Genomic DNA, 16603 nt, shown 5'->3' on the forward strand with positions numbered 1-16603 from the left:
AAATGTTTCTGGACTTCCAGCTCCTCCGAGACCAGCTCCCTTATGTTGGAAGATGCCACAATCCTTCAGATTGTACTTACCATTATCTTGGGGAAATTGTGCCCCCAAGGAACCATGGAAATTGGAGGGAGATAGATATTTATGGTGGTTTGGTCACCGTCCTACCTCTAAAAACTCCTTGAGAGGGGCCTTTGATTATTCCTATAGAAATCCAAATATGGCAGGAGTTTCACCTACGTTCACGGGCATGTTTCTCTGTGGCCCTCGTGCATGCACAAATATTAGGCCTTTAGCCCTTCAAAGGGGCTTGGCTTTCAATGCTACAGCCAGATGGAACACATCAGACATCTTTGAAACATCCCTCCAGATTAACTATGCAGCGGGAATGAATTTCTCTATTGTTAGTCTGGCTTGTGTTCTGCCTCCCTTTATGTTTGTCTCCTTTAATGGGTCGGTCGGGGAGGATGGTGTCCTTGATTGTTCTTCCAGCTCCTGCTGTTTGAGCAACTGCTGGTCCCCGACGGATGAGTCCGTGCTGATGGTGAGAATTCCTGCTCTGGTTCCCCTGGTGGTAGAAGACCCACATGATGGACGAGAGCTTATCCTGTATCGAGAGAGAAGAGACTTTGGAATCACCACCGCAGTCATCGCAGCCATCGTCATATCAGCCACAGCTGCCACCGTTGTGGGAATCACCGTGTCCCACAATGCAGCTACTGCAGAGACTGTTAACACTCTTGCTGCCCGTGTTACCCAGGTCTTAGAGACTCAAAATACCATGGACTCACATATTCAATTAGGGATGTTAAATTTAAATCAGCAAACAGCGTTATTGCAGGAACAGATTAATGTGTTGTGGATGATGTAACAAGCTTCTTGTTCTCATTTCTATCATTCTGCCTGTTGACACTTATGGAAGTGAAAAATATGTCCTTTGAGGTGCAACGCCTTAATGCTTACCTTAGAGGGCCTTGGAATGATTCCTTTGTAAACTTTACCCACTCTTTGGTACATCAGATTATTGCAATTAATGAAACCCGGGTTAAACCTATATCTGCTGAGGGATGGTGGAATGCCATGGCCCAGATTGGTGGTTGGGCACAGTGATGGGGAGGTGCCTTGTCCCTGGGGATCTTGGGATTAGTAGGGGTGGCATTAGGCCTGCTCTTTTAAAACGACTTCTAAACACCTTCACCAAGACTGAGCTTGTCCACCATCAGGTGTTACTCAGTCTGGCCCATGACTCTCCCGGAAGTCATGAGGTATGGTTGCAGATGCTGAAAAAATGAGGGTCTTCAAGGACGGGCAACCTGTGGGGAGACCCCCCGCCTAAGACAGGGTATGGGGGCCCAGTGACGGGTAAGGGGAGGTACTTCCCTCGCAGGACCTAAGACAGGACCCCTCATTATAAAATAAAATTGGGGGAATTGTGGGAATTGCTACCCCGAGTTATATTTTCCTGCCCCCATTTGAGGTGCTTATCTGCAAAGAATCTTAACTTCCCTCTGCTCCTGGAGTTGGATGAGGAAGTTTGAGTGCACGTGATTATTCCTTGATCCCTGCTGGGGTCAGGTGACAGTCCCTACTGGGGAAAGGTGAAGGTGGAGTGCATGTGATCAGTCCTTGACCCCTACTGGGGTCAGGTGAGAGTTCCTCCTTGGGTCAGGTGACAGTCCCTTCGCAGCCCCCTCCCCATTTGGTGCCATGGTATAAAAGCTAGCCCCAGCAGAACAATAAATGAGCTGCTGTTTCACCTAAACCTCATGCTCTGTGGATTTCATTCAACCTAGACACCCTCCGCCAAGACTCATGGTTCCAGACTGTGCTGGTGCGGTATCCATCCATCGCCAGATGAAGGTTCTATGGTGATAAACAAAATATTCATCAGTATGGTTATGGGCCAAGGCCAGTTCAGGAATGCTCTTCTCTGCTGCCCAAGGAACAATCTGGGGACCTCTCCTTGGGCCTGAGAATCCCTCCAGAATCAAGACTCTTGCAAAACCTAAATTGGCTCTCTTAGTTGAGATATATACCCTTCTCCCATATCCATCCTTCCTCCCTCCCATCACATTCCCCCAAGCAATCCCCAATCCTCCCACTCTCCCTTCTCTCTAACCATCTCCCCTTACTTCCACCGCCCACCCCACCCTCCCTGCACCCAAGTTTGCCTGGCAATCTTGTCTAATTCCAATATCCAAGAGGATAACTATATGATTTTCTTCATGTTTACCTTCTTATTTAGCTTCTCTAGGATCACGAATTATAGGCTCAAAGACATTTAATTATGGCTAGAATCCACTTATGAGGGAGTACATACCATATTCCTCTTTTTGGGTCTGGGTTACCTAACTCAGTAAAGCATTTTCTATTTCTATCCATTTGCATGCAAAATTCAAGATGTCATTGTTTTTTACCGCTGAGTAAAACTCTAATGTGTATATGTTCCACACCATTTTTATCCATTCTTCTGTTGAGGGGCACCTAGGCTGTTTCCAGGTTCTGGCTATTACAAATAGTGCTGCTATGAACATAGTTGAATAAATGCTTTTCTAGTATGATGGGGCATCTCTTGGGTATATTCCCAAGAGTGGAATTGCTGGGTCCTGAGGGAGGTTGACTCCCAGTTTCCTAAGAAACCGCCACACTGATTTCCACAGTGGCTGCATAAGTTTGCATTTCCACCAACAATGGATGAGTGTTCCCCTCACTCCACATCCTCTCCAGCATAGACTATTATTGGTGTTTTTGAGTTTGGCTATTCTGACAGGTGTAAGATGGTACCTCAAAGTTGTTTTGATTTGCATTTGCCTGATCACTAAGGAGGTTGAACATGACCTTAAGTGCCTTTTGGCCATTCGAAGTTCATCTGTTGTGAATTCTCTATTCAGTTCAGTACCCCATTTTTTAATTGAGTTAATTAGAGTTTTAGTGTCTAGTTTCTTCAGTTCTTTGTATATTTTGGAGATCAGAGCTTTGTCTGATGAGGGGTTGGTGAAGATCTTCTCCCAGTCCAAAGGTAGCCTTTTTGTCTTACTGATAGTGTCCTTTGCTTTACAGAAGCTTCTCAGTTTCAGGAGGTCCCATTTATTCATTGATTCTCTTATTGTCTGTGCTACTGGGGTTCTGCAAAGCAGAAAATTTTAAAGACAGATTATATTGAAAATTTTCAGTTTAAATCACGTATATTGATAATTTTCCAGTAACTTTCTTTTGTATCCTGTAGAATGTGTAGTAGAGTCTTTTATGAAGCAGAAATCCTGAAAGACCATTTCACCTTTAAACAATTTCAGCAGTAATTTCTCCATGGGTCCTGCATGTCTAGTTAAGCAATCCAAACAAGAGAATTTTTTTTCAAATTTGGCTAAAGAGCCTCTTCAACATCCATCTTCTTCCAAAATAATTGGTTCTGCCAGGTGCAGACATGTCTCATTGTCATGAAAATCCTAAGTTATTAAAATATTTTAAATGCCATAATCTGAAGATCTCTGAAAGATTTGGAGAATACCTATCTAACTGAAATATATCTCTATACATCTAGAAAAATCTAACTAACATGACTACAAGCTTGACCATTATAGATGAGTATCTATTAACCTATATTTCTTAATTATACATTAAATTGTTAAATGAGCTACACAATCACAATACCTTAATGAAGATCAGAAATACATAAAAATATAACAAAATTGACCTTAAATTTGTATCAATAAACAAAGATCCATACCTGTAACATGAGGGACCAGCTTGTTGGTGTATCTGTCCCGCCTGGCACCCCACAACTGGCAAGCCCCCAAGAAAAATCAAACAGAGATCTCCATAAGTTTGTATTAGCTCTTGTAATGCATATTACCCCATTATCCTTATCTATGTTAGCCATATGGCTTGGCACCTTTTTCAGCTGTCAGCTCACATGTTTCTTCTTCGGTGATTTGGGCAGGAATGGCGGAGGGAGCTTCCTGCTTCCCAGAATTTTCCTGTTTTCATTGCATCACCTCTACTTCCTGTCCGGTTTTCCCACCTATACTTCCTGCCTGCCCAATCAGCATTTATTTAAAACATGATTGACAGATTACAGACAATTATCCCACACCACATATCAATGCAAATTATTCATATCTATATCATATCACTTTTTAAATGTAAACAAACTATTATAAACAATATTTGTAAATATGGGCATAGTTCAGTCCATACTGCTACCTGCTGTTTGAGGGCACTGTTAATCAGGTCTTTCATGGTGTATCCTGTATGCCTGGTTCATCTCAGTCAGCAGCTGGGAAATGTAAAATTTTGGGGGAGTTCTCAGTTCACGGTGACCTTTCAGGGAATCATGCTCTATCAAACCATCTTAGCCTGGAATGAATCCACAGGTTTTCATTCTCTGTGGAGACAAAAGAAGAACCTTTCTTCCAAAGCAACATAACCTTAGACCCAAATTCTGAAGTCAAGATATCTTTGAAATATATATGTTGGCTTAATTTAGCAGTCCTTAAAATCCAATGGCTCTCTGCAGTTAAAAAATTCAAAGATAACTTAATAAAATACATAATCTAGACTCTGTAAATTTTCCATCTTTACATGGCTCGTTTTTACTCTATTGCTTTTTCTACAAGTTTAATGTTTTATTATCTTTACTCCTTTAATCTATGACTGTCTGTATTCTGTCTCTTTAAAACTTTTGTTTTCTTTTTTTAAAAAATTACTTATTTTTATCTCTCTGTTTTCTTTTTTCTTTTCTCTCCCAAGCCTATGTACATTTATACAACACTGTGGCCCATTTAGAGGTCTTTTATATCTGAATCTGTCTTATTGTGTATTTGTCATTCTTTACTGTCCAGGAATGCTTCATAAAATGCTAAGTGCTTCTTAAAAACTTATGCTGAGCCATTTCTAGGGTAATATGACACTGCCTGCTTGCCCCACCCAGCCCAGCATTGTGAACTTGTTTGCTGCCTCTGACAGCCATGCCCACAGTCCCATTCTCAGGCACACAGGCAGTCCATATTGCCATTAAGCAAGTTGTTGCAGTCTTCACACAAAGCCCACTCAAATGCTCTGTAGCCAGACCTCCTGCCTGAAAGAGTCAGAGTTCGCACTGGCAGCAGGGCCCATGATCAAGATGCTGCCATTTTGAAACTGTGTGACTGCTACCACTGAATCAGTAAGACCTCTCTTAAAGGAGCTGCAGCAAGCCACCAGCTGAAAAAGAAAATGTGGTTGAACATTGTTTTTTTGTTGTTGTTGTTGTTGTATGTGTGTGTGTGTGTGTGTGTGTGTGTGTGTGTGTATGTGTATGTATATTTTTTATCCAAGCCTTCTCAGGCTTTACATGGATTTAGTCCACCACCTTGGTGCATCAATTTGTTGTAAGAGGGAGCCAGCTAGTTTATTCCCCACTGCTCAACTAGCTTAGTAAATTTACATCAAATTATAGAGATCTTATCATTCTTAGTCAAGTAGAAAATATTAACTTAGGTAAAAAGGCATTATTATGCCCAGGATTCTGAGCCTTCCTAAGAAACTCATTGTGCTAGAAACATGGGGAAAATATAGTGATTCCCACAAGAAAAGTTAAAGGGTGAAGAAAGATGGTCATTCTCTAGATAAAATAAAAGATTCTTACCAATGAAGTGATTATATCACAGCAAGATTAGAAAATCTTGATGAAGGCATGCTTCATTCTCTTCATGTACTTAATACCCAGATAGAACAATTTATTTAAAAAATTGAAATATTTTTTTGCAGATATAACCCCTATAAATTTACCATCTAGGCCTGTAAAAATAATTGAATCAGGTTTAGTTTTTAATAAAACATAAAAGATGTGTTTATTAACTGTTGAAAAATTAATGAGCATTATTTCTGCTCTCCTGAGTGCTATTTCCCAAAGTACTGGAGGAGGACTACAGGCTGAAGGAACGATTGAGCATCTCTCTACCTACCATAATGCAGCATTTGTATCCAAGACTATGCCAGATTTTTCCCTAACAAGTAACCTATAACATCATAACTTCAGACAACATTTAATCCAAAAATTGTGGCAAGATATATATAGCTAGATATAGTTTTAACTCTAAGTACATGAATATATAATATAGTTAAATAATCAGAATAAATTTATATGAATGTTTATTTTTTTTAATAAGCTTTTCTGGTTTGGAGCATTTGCCTTCACCTGCTTCCCTGGGATAGAAAAAATAGTTTTAAAAAGTGATGAATAAAAATTCACTGGTGTGTCTAAACAAATTTTCTTGAGAAATAGCCATACACTTTATAACAAATTCAAGAGGTTCTTCCTGTCAAAGGCTGTACACATACCCTTAAATCTCTATTTGCACAAATCTAAGCAAAAGCCACAGAAGCACAGATGTTGATTTACTGTAATCATGCATATGTGAATGTTTGTGTGAGTTGTTTGTTTCTATTGTCCTTAAGTTTCATTTGATTACCAGGACCCCAAATATTTTCCTTTTATATTCCTTGTTTCTGAAGCCCCATTAACAATGCATATTGGCATCTGTAGGGTTAACTTACTTCACCAAACCTCCTGGTTTCTCACTATGCTGTCTTTTCATGGACTTCAACCATAGATCACATGTGGCATGCTACTTATCTTACCAGTCCTTTATTAGCTCCTCTTACAATTTTGAATTGTAGCCATGAATAAAAGAGAAAAATTTCATCAGTTTGAGGATGACAGTTGTGTTTTGAAATACACTATTAAAAGCCTCAATTGGTCAAAAGACACTTAAGGAAATGCTCAACTTCCTTAGTCATCAGAGAAATATAAATCAAAACAATTCTGAGATACCATCTTACACCTGTCAGAATCACCAAGATCAAAAACACTGATGACAGCTCACGCCAGAGAGGATGTGGAATAAGGGGAATACTCCCCCAATGATGGTGTTAGTGAAACATGTACAACCACTTTGAAAATCAGTATGGTGATTTCTTGGAAAATTAGAAATTGATTAACTACAAGATCCATCAATATTATTCTTAGGCATATACCTAAGGGATGATCAATCATACCACAAGGGTATTTGCCCAACAATGTTCATAACAGCAGTATTCATAATAGCCAGAACCTGAAAATGGATAAAGAAAAAGTGATACATGTACATAATAAAGTACTTCTCACTGGTAAAAAAGAAATTAAAAATTGAAATTTGAAGGTAACTGGGTAGAACTAGAAAAAAAATACTGAGTGAGGTAATCCAGACACATAAAGAAAAATATAATATATACTAACCTGTAAGTGGCTTTCAGTCATAAAACAAAGAATAACCAACCTATAATCTATGACCCCAGAGAACCTACACAACAAAAAGATGCTAAGAGGGAAAAACATGGATTTGCCTAGAAGGGAGAAAAATATGGGGATCTCTTGAATAAGCTGGGAACATGGGGAACTGGGGAGAGACAGTGGAAGTGGCAAGGGAAGGAAGAAAGGGGAATGGGGAAATGTGTATAGCTCAATTTAAAACAAAGTGTAAAAAGCACATGATCAAATAAATCTCTGTATGTTACTCCACTGCAAATTTATCTGCTGTCTTCTTGATCTCTCAAGGATTACATAAAGTTGGAATGAAAGGACCCCCTTTATCTCTTGGACATCAAGGGCTCATTTTAAGATCAATTTTGCCAAAGCAACTCAAGTTCCATATTCTAGTTAACTAAAAACACTAAAGGTATATGCATATGTACTTGAAATGAATACCAATTCTATAATGTCCTGAAAATAAAGGAGCAGCTTCCTCTTTTCATTTGTCTTAGTTAGGGTTTCTATTGCTGTGAAGAGACACCATGCCTATGGCAACTCTTATAAAGGAAAATATTTAATTAAGGTGGTAGCTTATAGTTCAGAGGTTTAGTCTGTTATCATCATGGTGAGACATGGAGACATGAAGACAAACATGGTGCTAGAGTGGTAGCTGAGAGGTCAAGATTGTGTCCTAGTAACAGGAAGTGGTCTGAGACACTGTGTGTGACTTGAGCAAATATAATACCTCAAAAGCCACCCCAAGAATGACACACTTCCTCCATCCAAAAAGGCCATTTCTACTCCAACAAAGCCACATGTCCTAATAGTGCCACTTTCTTTGGGGTTCATTTTCCTACAAGCTACCATAACATCTTATTATAAAACAAAATTTACTTTAAAACTGATAATTTTCTTATGGCTTCCTTATTTTTAAATTTGATGGTTTTAGTTTTTATTTCTTTATTTCTTTTTCCTTTTCAAAGGTTATCTACTGACTTTCCATGTCAGAAAAAGTATAATTTTCTGTTTGTTATTCTGTCCTCATGGTCACCTCCTTTTCTCCACATCTTTGGACCAGAGTTCAAAATTAGTTGAGATGTCATTACCATCTCAAGTTATATATAAGAGGACTTTCATTAATTTTTTTTAATGTTCAGAAGGACATAGTCCATAATAAGATGTCAAAGGCACAGATTTCCCAGTCAGATTACATACCTTTGCTGGCTCCATACAAGGCTGCCTTATAGTAATGGTTCTTAATATCAAAAGCAACCACTAGATTAGGAACCATCCTAATAGTTTCCTTTCAACATTATTTCCTTTTTTAAACTTCAGTACATAAATACAATTAAACTATGAACATTGTGGGATCCAGAACTTCCACTTGTAAATTTGAATAGGTCACATTCTGTATGCACCATTTGTCAAGGAGAAGAATTTAAAGCTGACAAATGTTAGGAAAAGAATACTAATGGGTGGAATTTTATTTGGTTTCATTAGAGGTTGACTTTATATGCTCATGTGAACATATGAATGCATGCCTATGTTTAGATAAGTGTGCATGTGTTCCCACACACAGGAACGCATGCACACATGTACACATGCACATGAACACACACACACACCTACACCTACACACACACACACACACACACACACACACACACCTACATATTCAGTATTTTTTTATGATAGACTACTTCCCCAAGACATGTTTATTTAAAGAAGCATATAAAATACAGCAAACAATTAGTTCTCAGTCCACAGAGACACAGCATGTACCTCGGCCACTTAAATTTACTTTCTGTCATAAAATGTAGAGGATGCACAGAACAAATTTCCCAAATAACATCCCTCTTCTCCCAGGGTTCAGATGGTAACCAGTAATGCAAATGTGGAGAGATTCAGGGAATCTGCTCCTTTTCCAACTTTGAATAAGTCCTACATACAGTCCTACTTTAAGCAGCACCTTATTCCTTATTTCCTAAGGCTTTAGAGTTCTCTTTGCCAACAGCAGCCGTGTGTGATGACATTTCCTCTCTAAACCTAAATTTTATCCTCCTCTGGATGAATCACTTGCCACTCATATACTTGCTTTATAACTTCCAGAATTCTACTACTGTTGCTTCATCTACTTAAATTTTAGGCCTTATTTTTTTTTTATTAACTTCTTGCCAGTTTACTTCAAACAGGAAGAAACTGATTACATTTAGTTCAATGACAGCTTCACAAATTCATTTTTAAAATTTAAGTGTAGAAGACACTATACATTATTTGTTTGTATAGATAGATAGATAGATAGATAGATATCCCTGCTTCTCAATGAAAGACTGTAAGATTTGTGAAATTAAAATGTCATATAAACAATATTTACATCTATGTGTAAAAGTACAATGCACATAGACAATTATGCTCAAATTCATTACTGTATCAGATCTGATTGGACCACTTTTATGCCAAACTATTTAAGAAATCTCAAGTTGTAATTATATAAAGTGAGGAAGATCTAGATTAAAATATAGTAATATACGTGAAAAAAGAGGAGAAATTTATTTTCAATTTTTACTTTAGTTTGTGTGTTTCTATGTGTGTTTCTAAGTGTGTTTCTATGTGTGTCTGTGTGTTCCACATGTGGGAAGGCACACATGTGTAAGGCCTGGGCCTTCCCTTGCTCACTGGAATGTAAATCAAGGACTGTTTTGGCAACCAGCTAAAGCTTCCTGCTAAATTCTTCTGCTTGTTCTGCTCTAGCCTGGTATAATAGCCTAGGGCTCTATATCACTTTAAAATGGTAATTTCTCAACCTGCCCAGGTGAGCCCAGGCGCCAAGGTACCTCTCACCTGTCTGACACTGCCTTACACCCCTCGCCCACCTGCCTGTGTAGAAGCTCACTCAGCACCAGCTTCCCCATCCCTCTCTGGCTGGGAGGGGTTTCCTTTACTGTGGCCAAAGGGTATTTTAACCCCAGATTAAGTTGAATTAACAGGCATTCTCCCCTGAGAATGACTCGAACTCTTTATCTGTGTTGTGCATCTTGTGTTTAACCCCTAGGACCTTACTCAGCTCGCGGAAGGTATGGAGTCACGGTCCATACTTGGTGGGTGGTGATGCAGACTCAGGTGTGGAATGTTTGCCGCTCACATGTGTGGAAGTATATCTAGAAGCCATAACAGGACAGTGCCAGGCCTCCTGCATCTGGACCTACATGCAGTTGCAAGCCATTTGATAAAGTTGCTGGTAGGTGAAGCTGGGTTCTTTGTAAGAACAGTATATACAGTTAATACTGGATCATAGCTTCAGTCCTGACTTTTTAAAAACATTAGTAAAAGAACTATTTGAGATCTTTTCTGACCATGTGTTTGGGTGATGTCCAATGATTCTTTCCAGGGCTGCTTGACAAAACTCCATAAACTCAGGTTAATCCACAGAAATCTAAAGTTCCACAGATCCAGATGCTAGAGTGAACCCTAGGTGGTGACAATATGCAATATGGTTTCCTCTAGAGTTGTGAGGACAGATCCTATGCTAAGTGCATGTCTTTGGCTCTTCTGTTCACTTTTGTGTTCCTTTAAAAAACCCTCATGTATGCACCTTCCTTAAATTTTCTTCTTGTATAGAACACCATTGTCTTTAAGTAGAGACTTCAATAGTTGCTTCGTTACTACACTGAAATTTGTCAACACCTTGTCTCTAGATAAATTCAAATCTTGAACTTAAGAGTAAGGTCTTCAAGACATGAATTTGTGGAAATAGAATCACTTCATAAGAGCCATTTTCTAATGACGAATGAAATTTTTTTTTTTTTAAATTTACAAGCGTATGAGCAAGAGTTCAAGTAAAGTGCAGGACCACATCATTTAGCCAATCATATTACCTTTTACTAATCCAAGTTCATACAAAACAAAGTGTAGTTAAACTATCTTTTAAAGATCTGAAATCATAATTCAGCAATTTGTTTCATTTATTTTGAATTAGAGAAGTCTGGACTTAATACATACATCAAAAAAATTCTGTTAAGTCAAAAGTTACCAAACTGTTTCCTACATATGCTCTTAAATAATGAATATTCCCAGTCCCCATTGTAGATAACTGGAAAAGAATTTTCAAAACAGCATGTATTTTTAAAGAAATTCTCCAATTGATTCCATTACAATCTATTTGACCCATCTGCTTTTATCTGGGTTTGGGGAGAGTTAGGCCATCTTAACAAAACTCTATCTTGGAAGACATATTTAACAAGAGGATTACTAAAATGTAAAGGATTAATAAAACAAGTGTGTTGACACAATGGACAATGCTTTTAATGTTAAAATAGTCATAGTTAATAAATAGTTCCTTAACTTCAGTGAAAATTTAAGGTTTCAAAGTTTCATTATAGCAATCTTTATTTTGTTTTTCCTTTGTTGTTTTTGTTTGCTTTGTTGGTCTGTGTAGTATTAGGGTTGACATTTTTGCTTTTTGTTTCTTTTTTTACTCAAAATAAGCAAAAACCTTGCATAGTAGAAACCAAAGTGTACTGAGGGGTTTTCAGAAAACTTACAGAAGATGTCCTATTCACTTCACAGTGGCTGCTCAGAAAGAAGCAGACCCCTGAATTGTCCATCCTAAACACAGACGGGAAACAGAGTAACCACACCGAAATGCTGCTGGAGTGGCTGTGTCATTGCCTCGTCCACATCTGCATGCCTGTCCTTACACTTAAAGGATGGTTGAATTTCATGCGTAAAATGACTACATTTGTGTGTGTGGCAGGATGGGGGTTGGAATAAAGAACCAGCTTCCATGGTCAGAGAACTTCAGAATTTAGTGCAGAAAAAAGAAGTTGAACTTTACTTCTATTTCTTCATTAAGATGCTTTGCACAAATTAGGAACACTGCTGATCTTTATTTTCTGGCTAAGCCAATTCAGCTAGAACTACTTAGAGAGAGGGACCGGATATGCTTATGGGTTTCAAGTCAAACTTCACTGTATGTTTATAATTTGGGGACACTGTTTAAACTTTTGTTCTGAACACTATTTCTCATGTTAATGTTCTTCAGTTTGCAAAATTAGTAACTAAAATACATGATTCAGTCCTTCATAGGTAGCGATTTTAAGACTTGAGAATTGTTATTTTTCAAATGCATAATGATTTATATTTCTGGCATTTTGTGATAAATTTAGATTCTTCAAAAAAGTTTTCACTGGAGAAAATAAAACGCCCAGGAAACTAATCCAAACAAAACAATTCTGAAGAAAACATTGAGATATGATTGCTAAATAACATTAGGCAACATTCTCTAAGCGTCATTTTCATGAAACAGTGAAATCATGCAACTGACCTTAGGAACTTGATTGGAGACTCCTCCTTCTTATTTCTTGTGTGAGGAATTATGCTGAAGAATGTATTAGTTATCATTAAATCCCAAGTATTTTGTATGGAACTAGGATTAGAAATGTGCATGCAATCTATGGTCTGTCACCCTAAGAGTTGTCTTGCTCAGCCCACCTCTTAGAACACTGCTAGGTGGCCAACAGTCCCGTGTCACCCCACCCCTGCAATTTATCCACTTCCAATTCACATGGAAGGTTTTCTGTAAGGGTGACCCTTTGTGTGGAAAATCATTTTAGTACTAGTACTGACACATAGAATCTACCAGAGATAACTAGAGCTAAAACAAAGAGCTTGGATTCAATTCCCAGAATAAAAAGCTTCCCCTTTACACATGCATATCAATGCACAGTGGACAAGGTATGTGAAGAACTTGATAATAATCTAAGGACGTTGATTTATATAGATAAGAGAATATAGAGCTTTAGAGGATGCAAATGTGGCAACAACTTCTAATAAGTATATAGATAGCAAATAAATTGTTAAAAAAGAAATTGTTAAAGCTCAAATTCACATGAGAATTTGCTAACATCTAACTGTTTATATAACTGTTACCTGGAGTATTTAATGGAGATAAACTCTAAAACAAAACATATACTCTTAAGTTTTTTTAGCTTCCCAATATTTAACATTCATTTTATTATGGAAGTGACTACTTACTGTTTTGTTTCATAAATTAAATCATTAATTAAAATAAACTTCAGCTAAATTTATTTTCCTCTTGATACATCAAGAGCAATGCCAGAATTTAATAGTTGTAATGAATATATGAATTTTTATAGATTGAGAACACCTTAATTAAGTGTAAGACAGTTTCCTATAATACTCTATAAATCCATCAATATTTGAAAATATTTAATTGTGTATGAAATATTCAAGAAATACAAACAAGGAAGTATTTCTTTACTCTCCTGACCAATGAGTATTTGTAATGTATGTATTTGTTTTATTTAAAAATACTTAAATAATTCTCAGAATGATAATACATGCTCGCAATTTCAACAGATGGGTGGTAGATCCAAGAGGACCAGGACTTCACGGTCATTCTCTACTATAATGAGTTTGAGGCCAGGCTAGGCCACATAATATATTGTTAAACAATGGTAAGCATAAATATGAATATATGTATGTATACAAACAATTGTAGTACTAGAAACAACTTTAAATATAATGTATACAAAATTTAATACTTGATTTATAAATTTACATATATATACATCATAGTAAATGAAATTTTGTAAACATGAAATTTATATGAATTAAACATATCTATACCATGTAGTAATTTATACCTAAGCTATATAAATAAAACTATAAAAATAAATAAATTGGGACGTGAATTAGTTCAAGTACCAGATGAATTTAGCCTGTCATGGACATAGTTTACAAATATTCGAATGATTTAATAAACTATTTGCTAAATCAAATGTTTGACTTTCATTCCCATATATGTCACTGGTAGTGAATACTACAATACCAAATTGAATCACCCAGGCCAGTAAACACCAAAGTCTTCAGGAAACTGTTTACTTAATATTTTACGAAATGAATAAATACCGATACCGTAAAAGGTGTTCCTGTAGAGACTCCATTCTCACTTTTTTTTTTCAACTCTAAATGTTTATGCTCTCACTGTTAGGGGTGTGTTTGTGTGTGTGTGTGTGTGTGTGCAATGTGCATCCTTGATATCCTGGTAGGATTAGAATAAGTTTGAAGAATTTTGCAGAAAATTGTGCAAGCCTATCAAATTCTAAAGTAACAGTACACATATTATAATTTTAAAAACCTTTTAAGACTCATACTATCTTAAGAATTATTTTGAAATTTACTTGTTCTAAGTTCTTTCTTTTATAAAAAAAGCAACATCAAGACATGAAGCTTAGAAAAATGTCAGACACTAAGCACCTCAGGTTGTGAATCAACCTCCTGCTCATTTTCTGATCCATGTCAGAAACAGTCTCCTTGAGTAACACAGCATGTGCATGTGTCGATGATGTGATGTGGGGGGGGGCAGTTTGCATAAAGACAACACAAGAGAAGATTTGGAGCAACCGTGGTCATTTTTTCAATTATGTGGTAATGATTCAAATTAAGTATGTATTTAAATTGGTTATATTTTAACAATTGTTCATATGGTTGTAGGAAAGGCTTGCATGATAGAAAAATTGGCCAGTTATTTTTATAGTAAACCATTTTTAGGGCCAACATAATTGTTGCACTGGAAACAGGAAGAAGTTCTTTACTACTGTAGGGACAAAATTTAATACTGAATTTAAGCAATACTTGTTTTTCCTAAAACTCTGAATCTTGCAACACGCTTTATAAGAACTTGAGAGCTATTAGATGATGAAAATATATTTTAATATAGATAATTATCAATTAATTCACAGATACAGTGCAGTCATTATTAACTGAAGAACTACAATACTCTCATCACATTTGATGAGTGTGGTTATTGTGTATCTGCAAGCAGAAATGGCTTTAGGAGAGACATACATAGATTTTCTGATAAAGAGACTGTGCTCAAATACCACACATTCATAATAAAAATATTCTATTCGCTTTTAATTAAAATGCTAGAAAGTTTCAATCAGTTAAATAGGTTAGAACCTTTAATTATGTCCATAGTTTAAGGTAGCTGAAGAATTTTACAAAGCAGAGGTTTTTTTTTTGGTTAGTAATATCTACAATTGCATATTTTTAATCATCTTAACTTTGTACTGTCTGCAAATCAAGCAATATTGTTGTGTGACTGGATATCTACTTCTCTTTACAACTTATTTAATTATAATAAAAATCTTACTATTGTCTATTACTTGCTTAAGCTTTTTTAAAAAAATACAATTTAAAATACAAAACTTATATCAACCTTTTCTAGTTAATGCTTTGCTTATTATACACAAAACTAGATCCATTTATAGCTATTTAGTAGAATAAAATTAATATGAATACTTAATAGGACTGTACTATGAAATTTTTAAATAAACATTTTATATGAAACTAGTAGGCACTGTAATTCTAATTTGTGTTTCATAAATAAAAACAGGTACCAGAATGATAATTAGGCTCTCCAGGTGTGAGCTGGGTGACCTAAACTGAGATCCTGGAACCACATGGGAAACAGACACAGTGGCACATGCATATTTCCAACTTTGCTTGGGAATTGCTTTCTGGAAAATGGGAGGTACAAGCTGTAGTTTTTTTAGAAGCTAAGGGGCTATTAGTCTGGTGTATGCAGCAGTGAACAAGAAGACACTATTTTCAAGGACTGTGAGAAACAAGGCTGACACTGAGAATGGACTCTGCTCTCACACTCATGAGCAGATTCACACATACACATCATAAAGACACTAAAACAATGATTATTTATATTGTAAAATTGTGTTATATTAATTAATGTAAATAAATTTTCTGAAGATTTCTTTAATAATTATTATTATTAAGAATTAATCAGTGATCCACAACCTCTGGGTAGTGATCCGTTTGAGGGTCAAATGACCCTTTCATAGGGGTTATATAAGTAATGAGTAAACACTGATATTTATATTCAAATTCATTACATTGCATTTATATAGTAGCAAGGATGGTTTGTGGTCACTACAACATGAGGAACTGAAATAAAGGGTCACAGCATTAGGAAGGTTGACAAACACTGAAATGATCAATCTTGTATTGAATGTTGCAGGTGAAGATATAAGTAGAGGACAAATTTCCCCTAACTTACAGGAGGGAGAGCCTCAAAATCTATAGAGAGGAGCAAAAACATAACAATGCTATTCAAACCTTTAGTATGAGCTCTGTGATAACATGGATAAATTCTTTAATTTATTTCAACTTTATACTCATCTGAAAAAGAAATGCAGTGCTATTAACTTAATTATTATCTACTATGAGAATTAAATATACAAATTATTCATGAAATACCTAGCACATAAAAATGTTTAATTAATCACTGTATAATTT

At 36.4% G+C, this 16603-nt stretch overlaps 1 protein-coding gene across 1 annotated transcript in view; it reads left to right on the plus strand.

The window, feature by feature from the left end:
• LOC148122123 (complement factor H-related protein 3-like) overlaps window positions 1-14067 on the plus strand; it is a 57264-nt gene extending 43197 nt beyond the window's left edge. Inside the window, exons 4-5 of the transcript XR_015737923.1 lie at window positions 10320-10505; window positions 11834-14067. The gene's annotated coding sequence lies outside the window, so the exon portion shown is untranslated. The remainder of the gene's footprint in view (window positions 1-10319; window positions 10506-11833) is intronic.
• Window positions 14068-16603: the final 2536 nt, after the last annotated feature.

This window comes from Myodes glareolus, chromosome 5, assembly GCF_982192425.1.
Source record: "Myodes glareolus chromosome 5, mMyoGla1.1, whole genome shotgun sequence".
NCBI lineage: Eukaryota > Metazoa > Chordata > Mammalia > Rodentia > Cricetidae > Myodes > Myodes glareolus.